Consider the following 12,942-nt stretch of genomic DNA (forward strand, 5'->3'; position numbering starts at 1 on the left):
TTAGAGAAGAGCAGGGCATTTTCCCTGGTGTCCTGGCCAACATTTATACTTCAACATCATCAAAACAGATTAACTGGCCATTAATCTCATTACTGTGTGTGGGAGCTTGCTGTACGCAAATTGGATGTTATGTTTGCCTATAAAACAACAGTGACTACACTTCTCCTGGGGTCCTGGCCTTAACCAACATTATTTAAAAAAAACAGATTTATCTCACTGCTGTTTGTGGAACCTTGCCTGGAGTGAATTAACTGCTGCGCTTGCCTACATTACAACAGTGACTGTGCTTCTAAAGTACTTCATTGGCAGTGAGGTACTTAGGATGCCATGAAGTAATGAAAGACACTATATCAGAGAGTTATCCAGATATTTATCCAGCTCTTTTTATGTCTTAACTGACACAACATTAACTCATTTACCAGGAAGTCTATTTCACATGCTTACAACTCTTTGGCAGACTTTTTAACCTCAAGTCTCAATCAAGGCTTGTTAATTTTGTACTCCAGTTCCTATCATCATTTTAAAAACATAGAACGAGCTTTCTCCCAATATTTTTTCCTCTGATAAAAATAAGTTCAGTTTATTGAGACTATCAGTTAAGCTGCAAGCTGTGAGGATTGGGGGTAAATCATGGGTATGGATAAAAATTGGCGGAAGGGTAGAAAACAATGGGTGTTGATAGAGGCGTTGTGTCAGGGTGGGGATGGAGAGTACTGAAAGGGGTGACCCAGTGATCGGTGTTTCTAATTGACATTAACGATTTTGGGTCAGAAATGCAAAATATTTTGGCCAAAATTGCAGATGATATCAATCTAGGAGGAACAGTGGAATCTGATGATATAGCTCAGAAATTATAGAATGAGTTGGACAAAATATGTAAGTGGATGAAATTTAATATCGTCAAATGTAAAGTACTGCTCATCGGAAGGAAAAATGGGCAGGACATATCCTTCATGGATGCTGTTAAAATAGCTACGGATGAAGTTGAAAAAGACCTTGGAGTTTTAAGATTGATGCTCAACATGTCCAACCATTGCAGGATAGCAATCAATAAGCCAACTGACTAAATAGCTAAAACCATAATAAAAAGCTGGAGAAAGTTATCTTCAAACTGTACAGATCACATCTTGAGTACTTGATTTACAGTCACTGTTATTCAGTTGCCAAGTGCCCTTGTCAACAAATGAGATGAATAACCACTTTAACTGTTTTTCTTGGTAATGTTGGTCGAGAGAGTTGCATTGGCCAGGACACCAGGTCTTCTTCAAGTATTACTTGTGATATTTATTGTACACCTGAATCGTACATCTTGGTTTACCACCTCTTCCAAGAGATGGTATCCCCAGCAGTGCAGCACTGCCTCGGTACTGCACTGGATGGTCAGCTGAGGTTGTGAGGCATACATGAGCCTTGGTGTTTCAGAGCAAGCGGAAAGGAATCCCAGTGAATATGGAAGCTATGAGGGAACCTCACTGGTATCACCGGCTTTTAAAATGATTCTTAGCCCTATGCTGGCTGACAAAGTAATCATAAAGAAACAGAGTGGGTTTCTTTTTCATGAAGGATGTTTAGGGCAGGTTGTGGTTTTTCCAAGACAGCAGAGTGTAATAAGGCTCTGGGGAGACCTACTTTCATTGTATTCAGCAGTTGTCCTTTGATTAAGTGCCTTGTGCAGCCCTCATGAAGAAGCTCGAAGCTATGGGAGTGCAAAGCCAAATCTTGGATTTTATCTGGGTTGTGTGGTCCAGTTTCAAGATCCATCTAAAGGTAGATATCTCTCTCGTAACAGGAGTAAGGCAAGATTCTCCATTGCCAGTCATCCTTTTCAATGGCTTCATCAATGATGTGTCAGGTGGCATTGTAAGGGACAGCTTCTGGCTGCCAGCTCTGGGTACTTCTGAAAGGATTTCAGTGCTTCAGCTGCTCCTCCTCTGCCACCCGTAACTTCGCCGAAAATGTGACACAACCCCCCCCCCCCCCCCCCCCGCCCCCGGTGAGGAAATTCCCAGCCATTGTGATGTTGGTGAACACACCCAAGGGTCCAGTATGCTCTATTCACCATCAGATTTAGCTTAGAAGCCAGAATTATACTAGATTCTAAGATGCTGGAATTTCCTGGGTGGCTATGTCCCCAGACCCTACTGGGAAATTAATTTTGTATCGTTGGTGCATAGATCCTCTTTGGAAATTTCTAAAACCATCACTGAGGGGACAAAAACCTAAAGGTTTGAGGGAATAATTAATAGGCTTGCAACTTAAGTAACAATAAGCTCATGTCTGCTGCATTCTCAGTGTAATTTGTTAATTAATTGGTAAGGGTTTTGGTTTTTACAGAAAATCAAACTAAATTGCAGAATGTGATCCCAAAACAATGATAAAAAAATCCTGAAAAACTATGCGGTGGAAAAGGACTCCTAACTTATTCAGTGACTGTAAAGCCTTGGTGAAAGGCCTATTTTTAGGAATGTTTCTGAGCTGTAGTTCTTTTTTGAATATTTAGTTGTTTTGTAGCTGCTTGTCAACTATTTTGAGTATTCTAGATTGGCTTGTGTAAGTTTACACATGTGCATGCCCAGGTCACAGGATACAGTCAGGAGCAGCGGCCCTGGTTGACGTTACTCCAGCTCCACTCCAATTGTAATGACCCTTTTCAGAGCAGTGAATGCAGCACCCAGGACCCTGGTCTGTGTGGCTCAGTTCCCAGGTGCTGCGAGGTGCCAGATTCTCCATTCTTGTTTAGCCCACTCATTGTGAACCGCTTTTCCTCTACACAGTGACTCCCTTTGTGCAGAATTCTGAAGGAAGAGCCCGCTTCACATCGTTTGAATGATATTTGACCTGAGGTGACTTTCATTTCACTAGTTATTAACAGCTTAAGATCAGTTGTGACAGCAGATGTAATTGTTATTGCAAGGCTTTGAATGTTTGGTTCAAAATCTCCCGACCTAATATTGACACTTGACTGACTGTCGACAGATGGTGACCCAAATTATGTAAATCAGAAAACAATTGGGCAAGTATTTATTCCAGGTTTAATTTCCTTTAGCACTGGTAGGAATTTAAGTAAACAGTAGTTTTAACATAATATTTATGTAATTTTTCTGTCTGTGGTATTTTAACACAGTCATTAACCCGTCGGGAACTCTCCATTCCTCCAAATCAGACCTCGTGCAACCCCATTTCCTTCACCCCACCATTGGCGGCCGTGCCTTCAGCCATCTTGGCCCCAAGCTCTTCCCTAAACCTTTCCACCTCTCCACATCTCTCGTCCTTTAAAACATTCCTTAAAACGTATTTGTTTGACCAAACGTATGGCCACCTGTCCTAACATCTCCTTCTTTGACTCGGTGTCTGTTTTTGTCTGAGTTACGCTCCTGTGAAGCGCCTTAGGACGTTTTGCTACATTAAGGGCACTATATAAATGCAAGTTATTGTTGTTTATCTTAAAATAGCGCAGAGAGGAAATTAAACACACATCCCATGATATTTTAAAGCCCACCACACCCGAGGACTGGCAGGGGGAGGTCAGAGGCAACCCCAGATAATGAACCGGACTGATTGCAACGTATGAGATGAACCAACTCCGGACACTCCGACTAAAGCCACACTGTGGCAGTTGATCCAGAGCTGTGATCAATGACATCAAAGATCTCTTGAGGTTTTAAATCTTCGGCCTCGACAAATTAGAGAATATTAACACAAAACTAACTGGGTGCAATATTCGCTTGCAAACACTCTGTGGGTTTGTAGCACTTTAACCACTATTTTAACAGAAATAAAAAATGATTAGCTTCTGTTAAAATAGGATTCTATAATTTACAGAAACAATTCAAAGCAAAGCATTAGCACTGCAGCTGAATGTCAGCTCTACTGAGTTCAGTAGTTTTGCCCCTCCCCTTTTATAGGGGGCACTGGAAAAAATTTGATTTTAGTGCCCAAAAAAAACCAAAAAAAGAAAAACACAAAAAAAAAGGGGGGGGAAAAAAAGGGCCTTGTAAATGTCTGGAGTGTCACCCAGGTCGGGTGGCACCGTTTAATGTTTTATGTTTTGCAGGTGAACTCCAAAAAGAGTTTCAGTAGTTTTGCCCCTCCCCTTTTATAGGGGGCACTGGAAAAAATGTGATTTTAGTGCCCCAAAAAAAAACACAAAAAAAAACCACAAAAAAGAAAAAAAATGGCCTTGTAAATGTCTGGTGTGTCATCCAGGACGGGTGGCACGGTTTAATGTTTATGTTTTTTCAGGTAAACTCCAAAAGAGTTTCAGTAGTTTGGCTTGTTTCTTGTAGTAATAGACTATAAATTAATACGTGTGCTATTAGTGCAGAAACACTTAACATGTTTGCATGATCTTACCTTGCCCACTGTTTTAACAGAGGCTAATCATTTTATTTTTGTTAAAATAGTGGAATGTTTGCAAGCTAATATTACTCCAGGTAATTTTTGTGCTAATATTGATGCTGTGAGTTGAATATATGGACCATGTGTGACTTTCACATCAGTCCTTTGAGACCAAGGCTGAAAACAGGCACTAAATAAGTGCTGTGCTGATAAGACACGTCTGTTTGCGAGTTTAGTTTTAGCACACAATTTTGCTCCTAATTGCTAATGACCATAATTTGAATTTGCCTAAAGGTGCTACAACAGACACCTGCAGGTTTAGCACAAGCGCTGACTAGATGCCTGTTTAGTGGATCAGTAACCTGTAAGCTCCAATTGTCCTAGCAATGATACCAGCTTGTTTCATTCATTTTAATTGCTCAGGCACTTTAGAATGTTACTTAATATTTACATTTATCATCTCTCCCTAATATTATGGCCATGAATTAGCGGTGGGTATTACAGCGTACTCTAAGGCCGCGCTTTTGTGGGCACTCAGTGAGGACTGGGAACGGGTCGGCCGGGACATTGACGAAAATTGACAGCGGGTCGGGACCCTCAAGTTAACCCGCCGCCACGCAGCATTCCTAAAATGTCAGATCTGCTAGCGCAGAGCACACCCGACCGGCAGCGGCGGGGGAGGGGGAGGCAACTGAACCAATTATAGGCTTGTGTAGAAGCCCTTAATACTCACCTTTTGACTTTACCAAGTTGCCTAGGGATTTCACGCTGCTCCTGGAGCGCAATGGGCAGCAGCGGGGGTGAGTGAAGCAGTGCTGCACACTGTGCTGCCACGGGGAAAGTCTCCTTCCCTCCCTCAAAGGGAAAGGGCCATCGCTGCAGGCTCTGCAGAAACCTTACCTTGTCCCCAGTCGGCAGCCACGGTCCCGCCCGGGGCACTGAAGCAAAGTGCCGGATTGATCGATCGCGGGTAAAGCCCGGCCAAGAACTTGGAGAGAGAGAAGGTAAATATTTATGCGGCCACCTTGCCCCGGCCTCCCAATGGATGCCTCCTGCAGCTTGCTGTGTTTACGCCCGGCCATGCTGCAGGGAACGGGACCCAAGTTCGAGTGCGGGGCGCTACCGGGACAATGAGAGCAGCGATGACGTCACAATCTCCGGGCAAAGGAGATCGGGGCGCAACGCCGTACCGCCGCCGAATGTGGTGGGAGTCGATGTTATCGTCGCAACCTGGTTAGCACCCCGTTATCGTCCCCCAGAGGCGATAACAGAAGGCACTAAGGAGGCCAATTTCTAGGCCAAGGATTTTACCTTTAGCGTGCGGTATTGATAGGAACAAATGTTGGGGTATGAGCAATGTGGTGATATTAGTGTCACTAATTGCAGCACTGTGTTTTTCCACGCTCACTTTAATTTGCCGTGGGAGAGTAGTTTACCTGATAAGAATGCTTCAACCAGGCCACATACAAATTATTGGATCTAGCTTGTTAATCCAACTGGGATGATAAATAATTGAACTCGCTGTGGTCTGCTGTTGAGCTTAATAGTTTGATAGATGTTTCCAATACTATTCCAACATCTCAGTAACAGGCTCCAGGCACCAGCAGCCAATGACATTTTAAGAAATGCTAGACACATTTGATTTTTTTTGTTTGAGTTATAATTGAAATCTTGTTTCCTCATGACACTCAATGAAGAATTTTAAGTTGCAGGAAATGATTGGAAATCTGGCCAAGTTAAATATAGAAAGGATTGAACTCTTTGTTTGGGCTTGTTCAATTAGGCTTGACGTCACAGAATAGATTTGATGCATGAGCCCCACTGTGTGCTTGTGTATTATTTATTCATCACTACATTTAACAGGTCTGTCATTTACATAACAAAAACTGCTGATATCCATTTTAGCTTTCTGCAAAATGAGAGCACGCTGTTTCAATAACTGGTGCCTACTGCCTCTTTGCAGCCCTGTTGTACAACTCAAAGCTGCCAACTGCGATGTGTAATGTGTTGTTTCTTTCTGCTGAGTCACATTACATGTCTTATTTTGATGAACAGAAATATTAAATTTTTTTCTTATTGCATTGGCATAAATAAAAAGGAAATGACAAGGACCAGATTGAAGTGTGCTTCATTGGGAAATTATATCTGATTATGCATTTATATTTTTCACAGCTCCAAGCGGCCAAACACACATCCTCAGTTTAGTATAACAGACAAACTGTCAGTAAAGTAAATCCAGTGCACTGCTCCCATCTATGAACATTCAACTCACCCAATACTTCCACTTTATTATTATTTCGGGCACTAGAATGTTGCAGCACAGAAGGAGACCATTTGACCCATCATGTCTATGCTGGTTCTCTGCTAGAGCAATCCAAATCGAATCCCACTGCCCTGCTCTCTTCCCAGAGCCTTGTATCTTCCTCTACTTCAAATAAGGATTGAGTTTTTCCATAAAAGATAGTGACCTCTGCCTCCGCTACTTTCTTTGACAAAGTATCGCATGCTGTTTGGGTAAAGACATTGCTCCTGACCGCTCTCTTCACTATTAGTAACAATTTTAAATTGCTAACCTCTTGTCACTGACTCCCTGACCAGAGGAAAAAGTCATTTCCTATTAACTCTACCAAAAACCATCAGAATTTTTTTGTTAAACCTTTGTTAAGTCTTCTCTTTGCCCCTGTGCTCCAGTAGAAATAGTCTCAGTATCTCATGTATATAGCCTGGAATTTTCACTACCTGGGCGGGTCGGGTGCGAGCAGTCAGCATGGTGGGTCAGTGAGTAACTTTTAACATTGTTGTTGCCAATTTAAGTGTATCTAAGGGTTAAGTCATGGCAGGAGAGCTCGGTCGGGTGTTATGCTCCTCCTGTACCATGTGGGAACTCAGGGATGACACCAGTGTCCCTGACGATTATATCTGCAGGAAGTGTATCCACCTCAAGCTCCTGACGGTCCGCGTTGCGGAGTTGGAGCTGAGGGTGGATTCACTCTGGAGCATCCACGATGCTGAGAATGACGTGAGTATCACGTGTAGCGAGTTGGTCGTACCGCAGGGAAAGGGTCCACAGCCAGATAGGGAATGGAAGACCAACAGGAAGAGCAGTGCAAGGAAGGTAGTGCAGGAGTCCCATGTGGTCATCCCCCTGCAAAACAGATACACTGCTTTGGGTACTGTTGGGGGGGGGGGGGGATGACTCATCAGGGGAGGGCAGCAGCAGCCAAGTTCATGGCACCATGGCTGGCTCTGCTGCACAGGAGGGCAGGAAAAAGAGTGGGAGAGCAATAGTGATTGGGGATTCAATGGTGAGGGGAATAGATAGGCGTTTCTGCGGCCGCAACCAAGAGTCCAGGATGGTATGTTGCCTCCCTGGTGCAAGGATGTCTCGGAGCGGGTGCAGGACATTCTAAAAAGGGAGGGAGAACAGCCAGTTGTCGTGGTGCACATTGGTACCAACGACATAGGTAAAAAAAGGATGAGGTCCTACGAAACGAATTTTAGGAGCTAAATTTAAAAAGTAGGACCTCAAAAGTAGTAATCTCAGGATTGCTACCAGTGCCACGTGATAGTCAGAGTAGGAATCGCAGGATAGCGCAGATGAATATGTGGCTTGAGCAGTGGTGCAGCAGGGAGGGATTCAAATTCCTGGGGCATTGGAACCGGTTCTGGGGGAGGTGGGATCAGTACAAACCGGACGGTCTGCACCTGGGCAGGACCGGAACCAATGTCCTAGGGGGAGTGTTTGCTAGTGCTGTTGGGGAGGATTTAAACTAATATGGCAGGGGGATGGGAACCAATGCAGGGAGACAGAGGGAAACAAAAAGGAGGCAAAAGCAAAAGACAGAAAGGAGATGAGGAACAGTGGAGGGCAGAGAAACCCAAGGCAAAGAACAAAAAGGGCCACTGTACAGCAAAATTCTAAAAGGACAAAGGGTGTTAAAAAAACAAGCCTGAAGGCTTTGTGTCTTAATGCAAGGAGTATCCGCAATAAGGTGAATGAATTAACTGTGCAAATAGATGTTAACAAATATGATGTGATTGGGATTACGGAGACGTGGCTCCAGGATGATCAGGGCTGGGAACTCAACATCCAGGGGTATTCAACATTCAGGAAGGATAGAATAAAAGGAAAAGGAGGTGGGGTAGCATTGCTGGTTAAGGAGCAAATTAAGGCAATAGTTCGGAAGGACATTAGCTTGGATGATGTGGAATCTATATGGGTAGAGCTGCAGAATACCAAAGGGCAAAAAACGTTAGTGGGAGTTGTGTACAGACCTCCAAACAGTAGTAGTGATGTTGGGGAGGGCATCAAACATGAAATTAGGGGTGCGTGCAATACAGGTGCAGCAGTTATAATGGGTGACTTTAATATGCATATAGATTGGGTTAACCAAAATGGAAGCAATACGGTGGAGGAAGATTTCCTGGAGTGCATAAGGGATGGTTTTTTAGACCAATATGTCGAGGAACCAACTAGGGGGGAGGCCATCTTAGACTGGTGTTGTGTAATGAGAGAGGATTAATTAGCAATCTCGTTGTGCGAGGCCCCTTGGGGAAGAGTGACCATAATATGGTGGAATTCTGCATTAGGATGGAGAATGATGCAGTTAATTCAGAGACCATGGTCCAGAACTTAAAGAAGGGTAACTTTGAAGGTATGAGGCGTGAATTGGCTAGGATAGATTGGCGAATGATACTTAAGGGGTTGACTGTGGATGGGCAATGGCAGACATTTAGAGACCGCATGGATGAACTACAACAATTGTACATTCCTGTCTGGCGTAAAAATAAAAAAGGGAAGGTGGCTCAACCGTGGCTATCAAGGGAAATCAGGGATAGCATTAAAGCCAAGGAAGTGGCATACAAATTGGCCAGAAATAGCAGAGAACCTGGGGACTGGGAGAAATTTAGAACTCAGCAGAGGAGGACAAAGGGTTTGATTAGGGCAGGGAAAATGGAGTATGAGAAGAAGCTTGCAGGGAACATTAAGACGGATTGCAAAAGTTTCTATAGATATGTAAAGAGAAAAAGGTTAGTAAAGACAAACGTAGGTCCCCTGCAGTCAGAATCAGGGGAAGTCATATCGGGGAACAAAGAAATGGCGGACCAATTGAACAAGTACTTTGGTTCGGTATTCACTGAGGAGGACACAAACAACCTTCCGGATATAAAAGGAGTCGGAGGGTCTAGTAAGGAGGAGGAACTGAGGGAAATCCTTATTAGTGGGGAAATTGATGGGATTGAAGGTTGATAAATCCCTAGGGCCTGATGGACTGCATCCCAGAGTACTTAAGGAGGTGGCCTTGGAAATAGTGGATGCATTGACAGTCATTTTCCAACATTCCATTGACTCTGGATCAGTTCCTATGGAGTGGAGGGTAGCCAATGTAACCCCACTTTTTAAAAAAGGAGGGAGAGAAAACAGGGAATTATCGACCGGTCAGCCTGACATTGGTAGTGGGTAAAATGATGGAATCAATTATTAAGGATGTCATAGCAGTGCATTTGGAAAGAGGTAATATGATAGGTCCAAGTCAGCATGGATTTGTGAAAGGGAAATCATGCTTGGCAAATCTTCTGGAATTTTTTGAGGATGTTTCCAGTAGAGAGGACAAGGGAGAACCAGTTGATGTGGTATATTTGGACTTTCAGAAGGCTTTCGACAAGGTCCCACACAAGAGATTAATGTGCAAAGTTAAAGCACATGGGATTGGGGGTAGTGTGCTGACATGGATTGAGAACTGGTTGTCAGACAGGAAGCAAAGAGTAGGAGTAAATGGGGACTTTTCAGAATGGCAGGCAGTGACTAGTGGGATACCACAAGGTTCTGTGCTGGGGCCCCAGCTGTTTACACTGTACATTAATGATTTAGACGAGGGGATTAAATGTAGTATCTCCAAATTTGCGGATGACACTAAGTTGGGTGGCAGTGTGAGCTGCGAGGCGGATGCTATGAGGCTGCAGAGCGACTTGGATAGGTTAGGTGAGTGGGCAAATGCATGGCAGATGAAGTATAATGTGGATAAATGTGAGGTTATCCACTTTGGTGGTAAAAACAGAGAGACAGACTATTATCTGAATGGTGACAGATTAGGAAAAGGGGAGGTGCAAAGAGACCTGGGTGTCATGGTACATCAGTCATTGAAGGTTGGCATGCAGGTACAGCAGGCGGTTAAGAAAGCAAATGGCATGTTGGCCTTCATAGCGAGGGGATTTGAGTACAGGGGCAGGGAGGTGTTGCTACAGTTGTACAGGGCCTTGGTGAGGCCACACCTGGAGTATTGTGTGCAGTTTTGGTCTCCTAACCTGAGGAAGGACATTCTTGCTATTGAGGGAGTGCAGCGAAGGTTCACCAGACTGATTCCCGGGATGGTGGGACTGACCTATCAAGAAAGACTGGATCAACTGGGCTTGTATTCACTGGAGTTCAGAAGAATGAGGGGACCTCATAGAAACGTTTAAAATTCTGATGGGTTTAGACAGGTTAGATGCAGGAAGAATGTTCCCAATGTTGGGGAAGTCCAGAACCAGGGGACACAGTCTAAGGATAAGCGGGAAGCCGTTTAGGACCGAGGTGAGGAGGAATTTCTTCACCCAGAGAGTGCTGAACCTGTGGAATTCTCTACCACAGAAAGTTGTTGAGGCCAATTCACTAAATATGTTCAAAATGGAGTTAGATGAAGTCCTTACTACTAGGGGTATGGTGAGAAAGCAGGAATGGGGTACTGAAGTTGCATGTTCAGCCATGAACTCATTGAATGGCGGTGCAGGCTAGAAGGGCCGAATGGCCTACTGCACCTATTTTCTATGTTTCTAACCCCATTGTTCTCATTTATCGCGCTCCTTAGAGCGACTTTCCGCTAATGGAGCCTATTAAGGCAGCCCCGCGCTTTTCCCGGCCCTATTAAATGGTGCAGGTCTGATTACGTCATCGATAACTCATTCCCATGATATTTAAAGCCGCCTTGGCCACATTGCATTTGAAGGTTCATCTAGGAGTGTGCAAGCTGAAAATATCACCATCTGGTTATTGCTGAGCCTTGCAGACATGGCTTCACACAGGCAGACGGCTGCACCCAGGTTCTCTGATGACTCCCTACATATTCTTGTGGAGGGCATCAGAGCACGCAGGGAGATCCTCTTCCTGGCTGGGTGCAAGAGACCTCCCCATGAGACTAAAAGTGCCTGGCTCCCAATTGCAGATGACACCAGCAGCACGGATGTGGTCAGGAGGATCTGGATCCAGTGCAGGAAATGTTTCAATGATCTTATGAGATCAGGAAAGGTGAGTGCAATGCCACACTCTCACTCATTCTGCTGTGCCTGTCACCATATCCCCATCACTCTGCCTTCCCAAGCCTACTCCTGCACATCATTTGCCGCACCAACATACCTTCCAGGTCCAGGTCTATCTACATTATCACAGCTCTTTTGGGAACAAAATAAACATTAGATCAAGTGCCCCCCCCCGATCTGGGGGACACTCCAGACACTTAACTGCCCCTTTTTTCTACATTATCACATCCCCATCTGACTAGCCACCCCTCACACTCACCCTCATCCTAATGCAATCATACCAATAACACCACACATTTGGCATTGGCACCACATTCCCTCGTAGTCACTCTCTAAAGCTGTCACCCACACATTCCTTACACTCATGCTATCACTCTTACTCAAACTTCTCTTCTTTCCCTCCTTGCTGGAGAAGAGAGCCCACAATTATAGGGAGAGGGAGAGAACTGGAGGTGACCCTCCATCCTTTGCCACTATGACCGCAACAGAGGAGGCCGCCCTAGAGGTGTCAGGAGTTGCAGAGCAGCTGGTGGTGGGTGATGGGGATAGGGGGAACATCTCAGCAACCTGGTGACAGAATTATATCTCATACAGCTACATGGCATACAGCAGTCACTCGTATGGGGACTGATATCAGCAGCCAGTGAATGTTCATCATATGCATAATGGCATCGGTACCCATTCTTAATAATGCATTTCTAAATCATCTCTTTACTCTCCCGCATGTCCATCAAGAGCCCGCACCCAACAGTCCAGGAGGAAGATGAAGACGACTCCTCAGAGGAGCCTCCAGCCTCTGAGGACGCACCGTTACCAGACATAAGCATACCCAGCACCAGATAAGCATACCTCGGTGGGTCCTACGCGAGACAGAATAGTGTCACCTGGTGTCTCAAGTCGCAAGTGAGCAAGAGCAGATGGTGGAGACAGGGAGAGCAGTGGAGACTCCTCGCTGGAGGGTACAGGAGTCACTCAGCTCTGCTCAGCTGCATGCAGACACTGAGTCTCAGGGCCATTGAGAAAGCGGGCATTCCTGGGAGGTGCAGGAGACTCGAACAGGTTTTGTGGCTGCGATTTCTGCAAATATGTCACGGGGGGAGCAGACTTTGGCGGCGCCATCACAGGCTCCAAAACCCAGAGGAAGTCCGCCAAAAGTGTCTACACAGTCGCAGCAGGGAAGTGAGCAAGCTGCCTCTACCTCTGCTGAAGCCACAGGGGTTGCACCTCGTAGAAGCATATGTAAACGATAAATGACACAGAAGTTGATACACAAGGGTAAGCACATAGATGTTTAACAAAGTGTTTTTG

This window comes from Pristiophorus japonicus, chromosome 14, assembly GCF_044704955.1.
Source record: "Pristiophorus japonicus isolate sPriJap1 chromosome 14, sPriJap1.hap1, whole genome shotgun sequence".
NCBI lineage: Eukaryota > Metazoa > Chordata > Chondrichthyes > Pristiophoridae > Pristiophorus > Pristiophorus japonicus.